This window comes from Bubalus kerabau, chromosome 6, assembly GCF_029407905.1.
Source record: "Bubalus kerabau isolate K-KA32 ecotype Philippines breed swamp buffalo chromosome 6, PCC_UOA_SB_1v2, whole genome shotgun sequence".
NCBI lineage: Eukaryota > Metazoa > Chordata > Mammalia > Artiodactyla > Bovidae > Bubalus > Bubalus kerabau.
Window position 1 is genome coordinate 21,939,928 of NC_073629.1, and position 13,192 is coordinate 21,953,119.

Consider the following 13,192-nt stretch of genomic DNA (forward strand, 5'->3'; position numbering starts at 1 on the left):
GAGTGACTTGTAAATGGTTTGATCCCTTTGGATCTTCCTTTCGTGATTTTTTTAGGTAGGTCAGTCTAGAGCTGCTTATTCCCAATACTGTAACAAGAGTTTTCTGAATGTTCTTCCCAATGGCCCAGGAGTTAGGAGGAGTCCATTCTGTCTGGGGGGATCGAATACAATTGCTTGTCCTGTGTGAGCACCAGGCATTGCACCAGGATCTTTTTAAAACATTCTTTCCTTGGCCTCAGGCACTTTCTTCATAACGATACCCCATCATTACTCTGCTGAGTACTTGAGGGAGACCCTTTCATATCCCAGCATTCTCTCTCTCTCCCACTCTCTCTCATCACTGGACCTTTCTTCATGTTTCTCTCTTTTATTATTAACTTTTATTGAAGTATAGCTGATTTATGATGTTGTGATAATAGCAAAGTGAATCAGCTATACATAAACATATATCCCCTCCTTTTTGGATTTCCTTCTCATTTAGGTAACCACAGAGCATCCGGTATTTCCCTATGCCATAGAGTAGGTTCCCATTTGTTATTTACTCTATACATAGCATCAATAGCGTATATAGGTAAATCCTAACTTCCCAATTCCTCTGACTCCCCTTTCCCCCTTGATATCCATACCTTTGTTCTCTACCTCTGTGTCTCTACTTCTGCTTTGCAAATAGGAATCATTTGCAAAGCAAATGATTGGATCTTTGTCCTGTGAACTCTAGCTGCCTTGGTCTCTACCAACACTCAGCTTCTTGAGTCCAGTGGATTGACCTCAAATCCTCCTCTTCGTGCCCAGCGTGGGAACTCACCGAAAGCAGGAAGCTGGGCCCATGGCAAGACTCATCTTGTTTGTTTGTCACCTCTCAGGGCTTGCTATCCTTTGCTGCCTGATTTCCAGTGTCTTAGAAATCAGTATTTCATGGTTTTTGTCTTTTTGTTCCTTTGGGAGTGGGACAAAGGGGGAGAGTGAGCTTTAGGAAGGAGGGTTAATCTGATTTCTGTCACTGCACCTTTGCTAGAAACTGAAGGCATCTCTTTATGTTCTTAGTTTTCCCTAAATAGATGTGCTAATTTATATTCCAATGTATTTTGCCGACTCAAGGAAAGAGTCTTTTTCTTCATGGTCTTGCCATCACAAGAAATTGTCAATACACCTGTCTGTTACTCTAACAAAGGAATTTGTGCCCTACTGACTCAACTTAGCGGGAGGTACAATGAAAAGACAATGTGTACATTTCAGAGATTACACATATTCAGCAGCTAAACTTCCAAGCTGATTGGAAAGTGTTCTAATAATTGTAACTGTTTTCAGTGGTGACCAAGTCATTGAGTCCAGACAAGACCAGCCAGAATGACTCTGGAGAGCCTCTTGCAGAGCAGTTTATGGATTACAGGAGTTTAAAAAAAAAAAAGCCCACTAGTCCCAGACATTTATGCTCTTCCCTTCCCCTATGATTTGCATTTTTGCTTTGGTTGGATGCACACTATCTAATGTGGGGTCTCCCTCCAATATGCGGGTACATTTGCAAGCCCGAGACTCTCTCCGTATGATATCTCAACAGTACATGGCTACATCCGGAAAAATTATCTCATTTGAGACACACTGTTGCAAGCTACAGAATCCTGCACTGATAATACATCGTGTGCACACCTGGATCCTTAGAGTTATTGGTTCACCTTCCACTGATTCCTCAGTTGAAGCTCAGGAGGAAACAAGAGCTCTTTCAATTTTCTGTACTCAGTCGAGGATGTCTCTGGGTTCTAGGACATTTCTCTCTGCCCCTCTCTCACCCTCTTGGAGTCTGTGCCCTTCTGTCTCTCTCTGTCCCTCATACTCTAGGCCTCTGTAGATCTTACCCACTTTCTGTCCTCCTCATCTGTTTTCCGCAAATGTGCATTAGGAGTCCTTCAGTCAGCAAGCACTTACTAGGCGCTCACCAGGCACCAGGCCCTTCTCCAGGAAAACTGCTGTATCAGGAGCAAAGTCAAGGTCCCACTCCTTGGTGCATTCACACCAGGAGGCATCAAAAATAAGAATCTCTCTCTCTCTCTCTCTCTCTCTCTCTCTCTCTCACACACACACACACACACACAAATAAAAATCACAGCAGGAGAACAACCTGTCATGTTCTCAGGTTCATCTGCCTGCCAGTGCCTAAGGACCCCAGCAGTGAGTAAAAAAAGAATTACATAGCACATGGAAAAATGGTGACTTGAGGTCTAGAAGGCAGGTAACTAAGAATCAGGAATTAGAAAAAAAAATAAACGAGTGCTTCCAGTAAGCAACAGGTCCTTACTTCTCAGCTTAGGGAGTCCATGTGTTGTGCTCTTCTTCAAGTGACGTTACGGCTACATTCAGGAACATCTCCTAAAGGTACCCACACATTCTCTTAAGCTGTTAACCTATAGCCCCTCTATATATCATCTATAAAAATGTGGGCAGCATTATATTTAAACAGTGTTTTGTTATTTCTACCTTAAATAGAAATTCTCCAGGCAAAGATTATACATTAATCCAACCAATTTAATATCAGTCAAAGAACTTAAAGTTAATGATAGATCTTAAAATCGTAAATTGAGCTGAATCGTGGCAGATAAATACTACTTAGAAGCACATATTAGATGATAGCTAAAAGCATTGACCCCAAATTGAAAGGGGAATAATTAAGTCACTGTGATTTGAGACTCAAAAGACTTAATCCAGATTTAAAAGATATTATATGGTATATTTAATTTACTGGGATACATAATTTTAAACTTTATAAATAATAATAAATGTGAAAGTCACCATGAAGGAGTTTTTAGACCAAAATTATTAAAGCAGTGTGGTACATACCAGGAGTCATCTCTGGGAGCATGACAGGACAAATATTTTCTATGTAATTATAATCAATTATTAGAATTTCAGGAGTGTAAAAGTATTTGAGATTCATCCTTATTATCAACTTGAATTTTATTCTTGTTTGTAGCATGGAGAGCACTAATTTATCTAAAGCTAAATCTTTTTTATATTCCTGAGTTCAGTTCAGTTCAGTTCAGTCACTCAGTCATGGCCCACTCTTTGCAACCCCATGAATCGCAGCATGCCAGGCCTCCCTGTCCCTCACCAACACCCGGAGTTCACTCAGACTCACGTCTATCGACTCAGTGATGCCATCCAGCCATCTCATCCTCTGTTGTCCCCTTCTCCTCCTGCCCCCAATCCCTCCCAGCATCAGAGTCTTTTCCAATGAGTCAACTCTTCACATGAGGTGGCCAAAGTACTGGAGTTTCAGCTTCAGCATCATACCCTCCAAAGAAATCCCAGGGCTGATCTCCTTTAGAGTGGACTGGTTGGATCTCCTTGCAGTCCAAGGTACTCTCAAGAGTCTTCTCCAACACCACAGTTCAAAAGCATCAATTCTTCGGCGCTCAGCCTTCTTCACAGTCCAACTCTCACATCCATACATGACCACAGGAAAAACCATAGCCTTGACTAGACATTTCAGCAAAACAAAGGGAAAAAAAAAGAAAAGACCTACATGGTTGCTCTTCACTGAGATAGAAAAGGTGGTTCAGAATGCCACTTTGGAGAGAGGCAGAATGACATATGTGTGGGAAAACAGGGTGCCTCTGTACTTGAATTCAGACTGGACCTGGGACTGGGTCAAGGCCAGAACACAAGACTAAGCATTATTGTCATAGGCCAGCCACCCAACCGACAGCACCCACACAGCAGTTCTGGGAAGCTTTTGAGAGTATTCCCCTCCCTTTGAAGCATTTCCCATCTGGTTCTCTCATCTTCCAACCACAGGGAAGGATTCTTCACCTCTGTGTCCTGACAGAACACTTTATGCCCCCTGCTGGGCACAGGGAGCCAGGCAGGAGCCAAGGGGGCAGCTGCACTGCCACGATGGGTTTCTAGCAAAGGGGCGTGGCAATCCCATGAACAGAGGAGCCTGGTGGGCTAGAGTCCAAGGCATGGCAAAGAGTTTTGGAAAAGACTGGGCCAGTGAGCACGAGCACCAGGCAGCTCCACCACTCAGACGGATCCAAAGCACACCTGAGTGCCCGCCAAAGCAACCCACAGGAGGCCAGAGGGCAGAGGACAGGTGAGAGCAGAGGATGAAAGCCTAGACCGTCCTACAAGCACAGGGCATGAGTGGCCTGCACTTGAGAAAGACCTGAATAAAACTCCATCTAGGCTATCCTTACAAACATTCTCGCTATACTAGCATTGGTGGTTCAGTGGTAGAATTCTTGCCTCCCACGCGGGAGACCCGGGTTCACTTCCCGGCCATTGCATTGTGATTGTGTTTGTTTTGGGCTTCGCTGGCTCATGGACAGAGGAATGCTATAGTCCAAGGGATGGCCAAAAGGACTGAGCGACTAACACACATATACCTTCTCTACATCCTAAAGAGAAGGGATTCCAGGTTCCTGAAGGGCCAAGAGAGCCCTCTTCCGGACGGTACAGCTGTTTCCTGGCCTTGATCCAGTTGGTCCTCCTGCCATTATCGGGGAGGCCCCGGAGTCACGACAGACCTCAGGGTAGATTGACACGCTCTTCACCGGCTGAGAACCAAGTGGCCCCTGCTTCACAAGGAAATAGGTTCGGGAAGAGAGCTTGACCTCTCAGCACACCTGGATTGCAGGTCTTCCCCCACGACCTGCGGCACTTACTTTGATCGGCCTAGGATGAGGCTGAACCTCTGATCGAGGTGTAAGGCAGCCGGTGTTGCGCTTTGTCTTGGGCTGCGTCTCTCTTCTGGGCATTTCTTCGGGGGCAGGGGATGGCTCCCTCCCTTCAGCGCGCTCCAACCGCCGGCTCTGGATCCCCGCCCCTTCTCCTGGTGCTGCAGGGCGCTGTGTGTCTGTGGTCCCTCGGGCGCCCGCTGTGCATCCACCCTGACCGAGAGAGGACACCGCACCCTCGTCCGGTCCAAGCATGACGGCAGCACGCCGGACGCGACAGAAAGACGACGAACCCGCTCCTCTGTCTGGACATGGGAGGTGAAAACTAGGACCTGTAGGGGAGGAAAGCAAGGGGAAATCTCATGAAACTGAAAGGTTGTTGTTGAATCACGCAAAGATACCGGGATTCTTGGCCCTCGGAGGAGAAGAATTCAATCCGGGGCCAGAGACGAGGCTTGACCGCTCAGAGCTTTTGTGTAATAAAGTTTTATTAAAGTATAAAGGAGATAGAGAAAGCTTCTCACATAGGCATCAGAAGGGGGCAGAAGAGTACTCCCCTGCTAGCTTCGGCTGGATGTTATATAGTCACTAGCAAGCAGTCTGTTAATGAAAGAAAGGAATGTCTTAAAATTCAGAATGGCACCAGGCCCCTCACCCATAAGATGCATTTTGGGATAATCTTGGCCCCAAATGGTTTATCCTGGGCCATAAAATGATTAACTTGAATCTTGAAGAAGGGCAGACCACCATACAAATAGTTTCATTTACATAGATTAGGGGAACAATATCTGAGTATAACATACTGGTTTGTCAAATAGGTTCTGAGCCAAGAGGCGGAACCGACTTGAAGACCGAGTTTGGGGGTAAATGCATAGTACATTAGCATAGCTTAAGACAAACATTTCCATAAGAAAAAGGCATTGCTTAACTTCAGGTGAAACCAGGTGTCATTATGGCAACACAGTATTTTAAGAGAAACCTCCTTTTAAATTTGTATAGAGAAGGAAAAAATATCGCTAGTTTGTTTCCTCCTGCCGCTTAAGAGAGAGAAAAATGTCTGACACTTGCAGGCTATTTCCTCCGTTTGGAGACCCCTGGCCTTCCTGCCTGTTACCCTCTCAAAACGTCCTGATCTAAAGCCATTTTCAAGTCCGCCTCTTTGGGGACTCAGACCTCCAGACGCACTCGGAATCCACGCGGAATCAGCTGGAGCCCCGCGGCCCTGGGGGCTGGTGCGCATCCTGGGTGCGCCTTCCTGGGGTTTGAGCCCCTGAACCTCAGACGGGAAAGAAACGCAGTGACCGCCGCACTAAGAAAAGGAGAAAAGCCACTGCTGGAAAAAAACGGCATATGCATCCCTAAACTTCAGAAGCTTTATTTCTAAAGGAAACCAGAGACAGACAAACACACAGACAACATGGCATTAAAGTCTTTCAGCGAAAAGAAATTCTGCCTGCTGTGAGGTGAACAAGAAAGCTCTTCAAGACACCTGCTTTCTGAGAAAACCGCCTTTACCTCTCTGTTAAAATTCACTCTCCATGAAATGTTGAACTGGAAAATTCAAACTGGAAAAAAGGCAAACAAAAGACTTTTCAGACATTGTAAAATGTAAAGCAAAGCTGTCCTTCAAGAATAATCTCAAGTTTGATGAGAAAGGAATGAAGACCGTCAGATCTGCGTGGACTGCGCCTGGCTCCTCCGCGGCTTTATGCGGGGCCAGGTCGGCAAACGAATTCAACAAATGACCTGAGCCTCAGCCTTTGCTGCACTTCCTGCTAAACGTGAAAATGTGATGCAAGTCTTGCGTTATCTCAGTTATATTAGATCCTGAGGAACCCCTGCCCCCATCCCCGCCCAGTGCCCGACGGCACCATAGAAGTGCTGTGATGGGGCTGTGAGAGAGCGCGGGTCAGGCGCATCGGAGCAGAGGGGAGGGCAGGTCAGAGGAGAGGGCATGTCATTCGTTTCACGAGTGGAATTTAAAGCATCGAGCTCGCTGCCCGCTGGCGCCATGAAAAGGGACTGCAAAGCGCGCATTCGCAGCCTGAAAGGGCTGCGTCCACTTTGCAGGACGTCGGGCCGCCTGGGAATCAGACTCACCTAACTCCCCTGGCTGCTAGGGCTCCTGAAAACTGAGGTCTCAGCGGGGGCGACCTCTGCGCTTGGGCGCAAAGCTGGCACACAGGGACCTCGCTCCTGGAGAAGCGTGGAACCCTAAATCAGCTCCTTTCAGGAACTGCAGATCCTTACTTGACGGATTGCCTGTGTTTCCAGAATCCTCTTCATTTGAAAATTTGAAGGTCAGATGTGTTCAAACATGCAGTTCTTGGATATGTCACTAGACAAAAGCGGCCGTGTGGTTTCCGTAGTGTAGTGGTTATCACGTTCGCTTAACACGCGAAAGGTCCCCGGTTCGAAACCGGGCGGAAACAACTCCACTTTCCCGCAAGCTTTTAGATTCATATTTTAAACACAAAATGAAGGCCTGCCGCGTGGAGTGAGGCTTGGAACTTCAGCTTCACCGTCAGTCTTTCCAGTGAATATTCAGTGTTGATTTCCTTTCCTGACTGGTTTGAACTCTCCTTGACCTGCATACAGATTTTTCAGGAGGCAGGTTAGGTGGTCTGGTATTCCCATCTCTTGAAGAATTTTCCACAATTTGTTGTGATCCAAACAAAGGCTTTAGCGGAGTCAATGAGGCAGAAATAGATGTCTTTCTGGAATTCTCTTGCTTTTTCTATGATTCAATGAATGAAAAACGGAGGAAAAGAAAAGAACAAAATTATTCGGAAAATATATGGAAAAAGTTAAATAGACAGTGGAAGAAACTTCATTGGTAAAAGGAGTTTACAGGATGATGATGATAAACCTACTCTTTCATGAATTCTAGGATTCCCAGTCAACCTGTTTTCCTGCAGAGATCCTCTCTGAGGATCAGGTACTATCTGGTCGTACGTCCTTCCGTGTGTGTGTATACAAGACACAGTGGAGTAGGGTAGTAGTGGAGCTTGGGAGAGGATGCCCAGACTAGAAGCAATCGTACATCATTTACATTTTAAAAGAGTGAAACAACCCCCTGGGTGGGCTCGAACCACCAGCCTTTCGGTTAACAGCCCAGAGCGCTAACCGATTGTGCCACAGAGACCTGAGACAAGTTTATTCCTCCCTCCCACCGAAAGCAAGCATACTTAGGGACCTAGGCAGAGCCACCTGGGTTTCGCAGCATGCAGTTTCCGCCTAATAGTGTGTCCCTAGCACGGCGTTTCTCCAGACAGCGGGAGAGATGGAGTCCACGCAGCCTGTTCGTTCCCGTCGGGAAGCCGAGATGTTCCTAGGGCAGAAGGTCACCTGAGCGCCCCCGCCGCGCATTGCGCCCAAGAGACGCCCGAGCTTGAGCCGAGGGGCCCCCGAAGGAAGCTGCTGGCTCTTGGTGTTTGCTATCCCTTCATCCGACCATTTGTGCATCTGGGCAGCGGTTTAGTGCGTGTGGTCCGTGTGGCTGCAGCTGGCAAGAGACCAGTTTGTCGTGATCCACACAGTTAAAGGCTTTACCTGTCTTTGGACTTAGAGAAAAGAAAGGTGTGAGGCCGGCGAAAACATCCGAGGAAGGACAAGACCAGGAGAGAACAGAGAATGAGCCAGAAGAGAGCCAGAAGAGAGAAAGGGACTGGAAGGGAGAGGAGCAGGCTGGTACCGCGGTGGGAGCCGTCGCTGGGTTGGGGCATCACAGCGCCTCATTCAGGAGCCGTGCCCACCCTTTACTGAGGTGTTCAGGAATCCGGTTCACCCCAAATTGCAAAGCTGCTGGCCTGGCATTTGTTCTGGCATTTTCCTTTGCCGGTTCCATGAGGAAGGGCAAGGTGGGCAGTGTGGGTTTGCAGGTGAATGCAAGACCTATGGGCTACCTTGGGGATGACTGGTGGGCAAGGAAACACAGAAATTCACTTTTCCATTTGCAGGCTGGTCTTCAGGGTCTGGGTGGGAAACTGGAAAATCTGAGTGCTGATATCAGTGTTTATTTAGAGATAAGGAGATCAATAGCCAAGCAGTCAGTGAAAGTGGTTATGTTGGTGGGGGAGTGGGAGTGGGAACCTGACTGGGGCCAGTGGAGTACTCTTTGGGGTATATGTAACTCGGAATCATTCGCATGTGGGTGTGTGTGTGGGTGTGTGTGTGTATACAAACATATATACATAGTAAGGAGCATTGCTTATATTTTAACTTTAAATTTTTACATAGTCATAAATAAATATATATCTTATCTAAAATTCTGGGTCTTGTGTCATGTATAAGAAGGTTTTCCACTTAAAACCTTAATTTTTTTTATTGGGGGATATTTGAAGCAAGGAATTGGACTACTGTTCTTTGATGAGCTGATCAGATGAACTAGTAAACTGGCAGATCCCACCAGCCCAGGAGGCTACCACTGCCACTGTAAGGCATCAGGAACTTAAAGCCACACCCAGACTTTATGCAGTGCAGTGCCAAAATGCAACACCTTACACTCAGTGGTGACATGCAAAGTGCCATGTGCTGAGGCACTGTCTACAAGTTTTACATGGGTGTCCTCACTTTATCCTTTCAACAGGCTTCTATCGTATCATCATCCTCATTTCACATATGAGAAACCTCAGATATGGAAGGTTAAGTAACTTGTCTAGTCACTCATCAGTGAGTGGGAATCTGAAACCAGCATTTTGAACTGGAAGCCTGCCTGGCTCCACAGGATATGGTACCCATCAAAGAGGAACACAAATGGTAAAAATGTTTGGCAAGAAATTTAAGACTGTATATTTCTTTCACAAAACACCAAGCAGGATTCACATAATATGAATAAAATTGTCTGCAATATTCTCATGAACCACTTGCCTCCCAAACACCTTTCTTATTCCAAGAGCTGTTCCCCTTGAATCCCCAACTTAAACACACCTTCTGCAAGAACTAGATTTTTCCTCCCTTTTATCCTTTCCTCTCACCTTTCTAATACCTCTTCCACAGCTCTTCTGTTCTTTCACTTCCAGGTCATTCATTTTTTTAATTACAAATATTAAATATATCTAAAGAAGGAAATAAGCAGTCATCTATAGTCCCACCTCCTGGAAGGGACTACTGTTATCATCTTTGCATGTTTTCCTTCAAATCTGTTTTTAAATTATCCTAAGTTGTAGCAAAAGGTGCATGGGTTCATGCTAAGTCATTTCAGTCCTGTCTGACTCTTTTGGACCCCAGTGACTGTAGCCTGCCCGGCTCCTCTGACCATGAGAGGATTCCAGGCCTGAATATGGAGTGGGTAGCTATGCCCTCCTCCAGGGAATCTTCCTGAACCAGGGATAGACCCCACATCTCTTGTGTCTCTTGCATTGGCAGGTGGGTTCTTTAGCATTAGTATCACCTGGGAAGCCCCTGAAGTATATAGGTTTATTTTTCAAATTTCAAATAATGCACAAAATACAAATATGTAAAATTTTGAAACATCTTAAATTCAAAAGTAACTTCTGTTAATGTAGGTAAATGCTGCTGGAGTCATTTAGGTATATCAACAGAGAGAAGAATATATATAAATATGCTTTTATATGATTGAGCTCTTATGGGTTCTATTCCTATTTTCAAGTATTTCAATTTAATAGTGCATAAATTTAATGAAAAAAATACAAAAATGAAGAAACTGTTGAGCTTTCAATCAAATTGTTTACCTTAAGAGATATACATTTCTAAAAGAACCCTCTAATGCTAATAATAATGATTATAATTGAATTAAGTTATTAAAATTTGGAATGATTCTTCTCATTACTTTTTCAAAATCAAATTTCTTAAGAATTAATTTAAAAATAATACAGTCTATCCATTTCAAGTTTGATGACTTTTGACAACTGAACATGCCCATGGAACCACTACCATGTTCAAGAACATTTCCAGCACTCCAAAATATCCTCTTGAGCCCCTTTGCTGACAATCCCCCTGCCACGCCCTGTCGATCTGTCCCAGGTACTCAATGATCTAGTTCTTTTCATTAGGGATTAGGTTGCCTCATCTAGCAATTTGCATAAGTGGATCCACAGAGTATATACTCTTTTCATCACTCAGGGTAATGTTTTAATCCATACTGTTGCCATGTATCAGGAATTTGTTTCCTTTTATTGAAGAGTAGTATTCCTTTGAGTGAATATATCACCATTATATCTATTCACTTCGTGATGAACATTTGAATGGTTTTCAATTTGGAAACCATTATGAACAAAGCTGATATTAGCAAGTTCCTTTTGTGGGGATGTGATTTATAAATTCCATTTAAAACTTTTTATAAATTCACAAATTTATTTTGTGAATGTGAATTCATTCACAAATTATGAATAAATTCATAAAGACAAAATTTATTGAAATGTTTAAAAAATGTATTCAAATGTTACAAAAGACTGAAGTACCAGCTTCTCTTCGATTGTTTCCTACAAGAACATCCTTAATATTAGCCACATGCTCTACCAGCTGTATTATTTAATTATCTCATTTAATCTACAAATAGCTTTATGAAGTACTTATTATTTCTTTTATATGACACTTGCAAAATTGGCCAAGCAAATTGGAGTTGACCCAAGGTCAGAGGGAAAGTAAATAGTGGCACCGGGACTAAAAGGAGGCCCCCAGATGTTGGGCTCATTACACTTGGGCTAAATATTCTCTGCCCTTCCTGGTTTCCTGTCTACCTTTCACCCCTGATCTGTGTGCTTGAGGCTGACCCTGGCAACCAGCATTTCCAGGTCTTTCTTGCCAATGGACTCCAGTGGGTGTAGCCAAACAAATGAGATCAGAAGAGAGAGGGGAGGAATGTGAATGAAAAAGTTTGCCTGCCATATCAGCAAACAAAGCGTGCTGTGCCATCTGGCCACCAGCCACTACCAACCTTAATAAGTGCATTAAGAAGGAACCTATCTGTTGTTGGAGTAGGAAATGCAAGCCACTGCAGTGTTCTTACCTGGAAAATCCGTGAAGAGAGGAGCCTGGTGGGCTCCCACCATTTCATGGCGTCCCACAGAGTTGGATATGACTGAGCATGCATGGCTGAACACAGACTGTGGGGTCTTAGGTCCACAAACCCTGGCCCACAGCTGTGAAAGCACCAAGTTCCAACCACTAGACTGCCTGGGATTTCTTATCACATCTTAAGATGTCAGTTACCTGGGTGTAAACTTTGTCGAAACACTTCATTATTTGTGTATTTGAAAGATGCAAGAGACTGGATCATAAATATTCTCATCACAAAAAAGAAATGAGAATTATGTGATGGGATGGAGGTGCTAGTTAATGCTCTGGTGGGACTCATTTTGCCATATATAACTGTATCCAATCAACGTGCTGCACACCCTAAACTCACACAGTGTTATATGTCAATTATATCTCAATAAACCTGGAGAAAAAATTTATAAAAAAAGAAAGAAACCTATCTCTTGTATCTTTGGAACCCATCAAAAGCCTAGGGGGACACATTCCCATGCTGCAAGTTCAAGTGCTACCCAGCTGGGGAAGAAGAAGGCCTGCTTACTCACTGGCCACTTAGCCAAGGATGTCTGCTTTGGCTCCAGCTGCTGAGGACAACTCCACCCACCTTCACCAGTGCCAGGAGGGCCTGGTCCCTGCCTATACTCACTTCATCCTCAGGAGTGGTTTAGATGAGGAAATCACCGAGGATTTCTTCTTTTCCCCTAATCTAGTCCCACTCTTTCACTGTGTCTTCAAGACCACTGTTGGATGCAGAAAGTACAGGACTTAAAGGAGATGCTGCCCTTCTCCTACTGGTCTCATCTTGTCCAGACGTTACTGCCCTGGGGTTCAGAACCAGAGCGGCTGGGAGGGCACTGGCTGCCTGAGAACCTTTGTCGCCACGTGCATCCAAGTGCACCGTGCACCTGTGCCTCTCCAGCTCCCTGCAATTTGAATCTGCTGCCCCTGAGCTTCTCAGGTGGCAAGAGAAGAGTAAAGCAGTCCTCTTTGACCTGCAGTAATCTCCAGGGCTGGGAGGATCTGTGAGTTTATCAGCTCATCTGATCAGCTCAACAAAAGAGCAATAATGGTCCAACTCCTTCCTTCCGGAATGCTGAACTTTTAAAAAAAAAAATCATGGTTTTGAGTGGAAAACACTCCCCTACACATGACAATAGACCTAGAATTTTTAAAGACTTGTACTTATGACTACACACAAATTTAAATCCAAAATACAAGCAATGAACTTTTGAAAATATCGTGTATGTAATACAATGTTACACATGCCCCCAAACAGTAGTTTCCTGATCCCTTCCCACGTTCCTTTTTTCCAGGGATAACTGCCGGGAGCCGGCATATTGCATATTGAGTGCATATTGCATATTGAGTGCAGCACTTTCCACAGCATCATCTTTCAGGATCTGTAATAGCTCAACTGGAATTCTATCACTGCCGAGAGCCAGCGTGAGGAACTCCGCCCATGACAAAGGTCATGAGGAAGGAGGCTCGGCATACGCAAAGGCGGGATCGAGCCTCAGGAGTCCCCC

The 13,192-nt window shown here is 44.9% G+C and overlaps 1 non-coding gene across 1 annotated transcript; it reads left to right on the forward strand.

The window, feature by feature from the left end:
* Nucleotides 1-7,029: 7,029 nt before the first annotated feature.
* Nucleotides 7,030-7,102, forward strand: TRNAV-AAC (transfer RNA valine (anticodon AAC)). Its single transcript has one exon. It is a non-coding gene; the product is annotated as a tRNA-Val (tRNA).
* The last annotated feature ends 6,090 nt before the right edge of the window (nucleotides 7,103-13,192 follow it).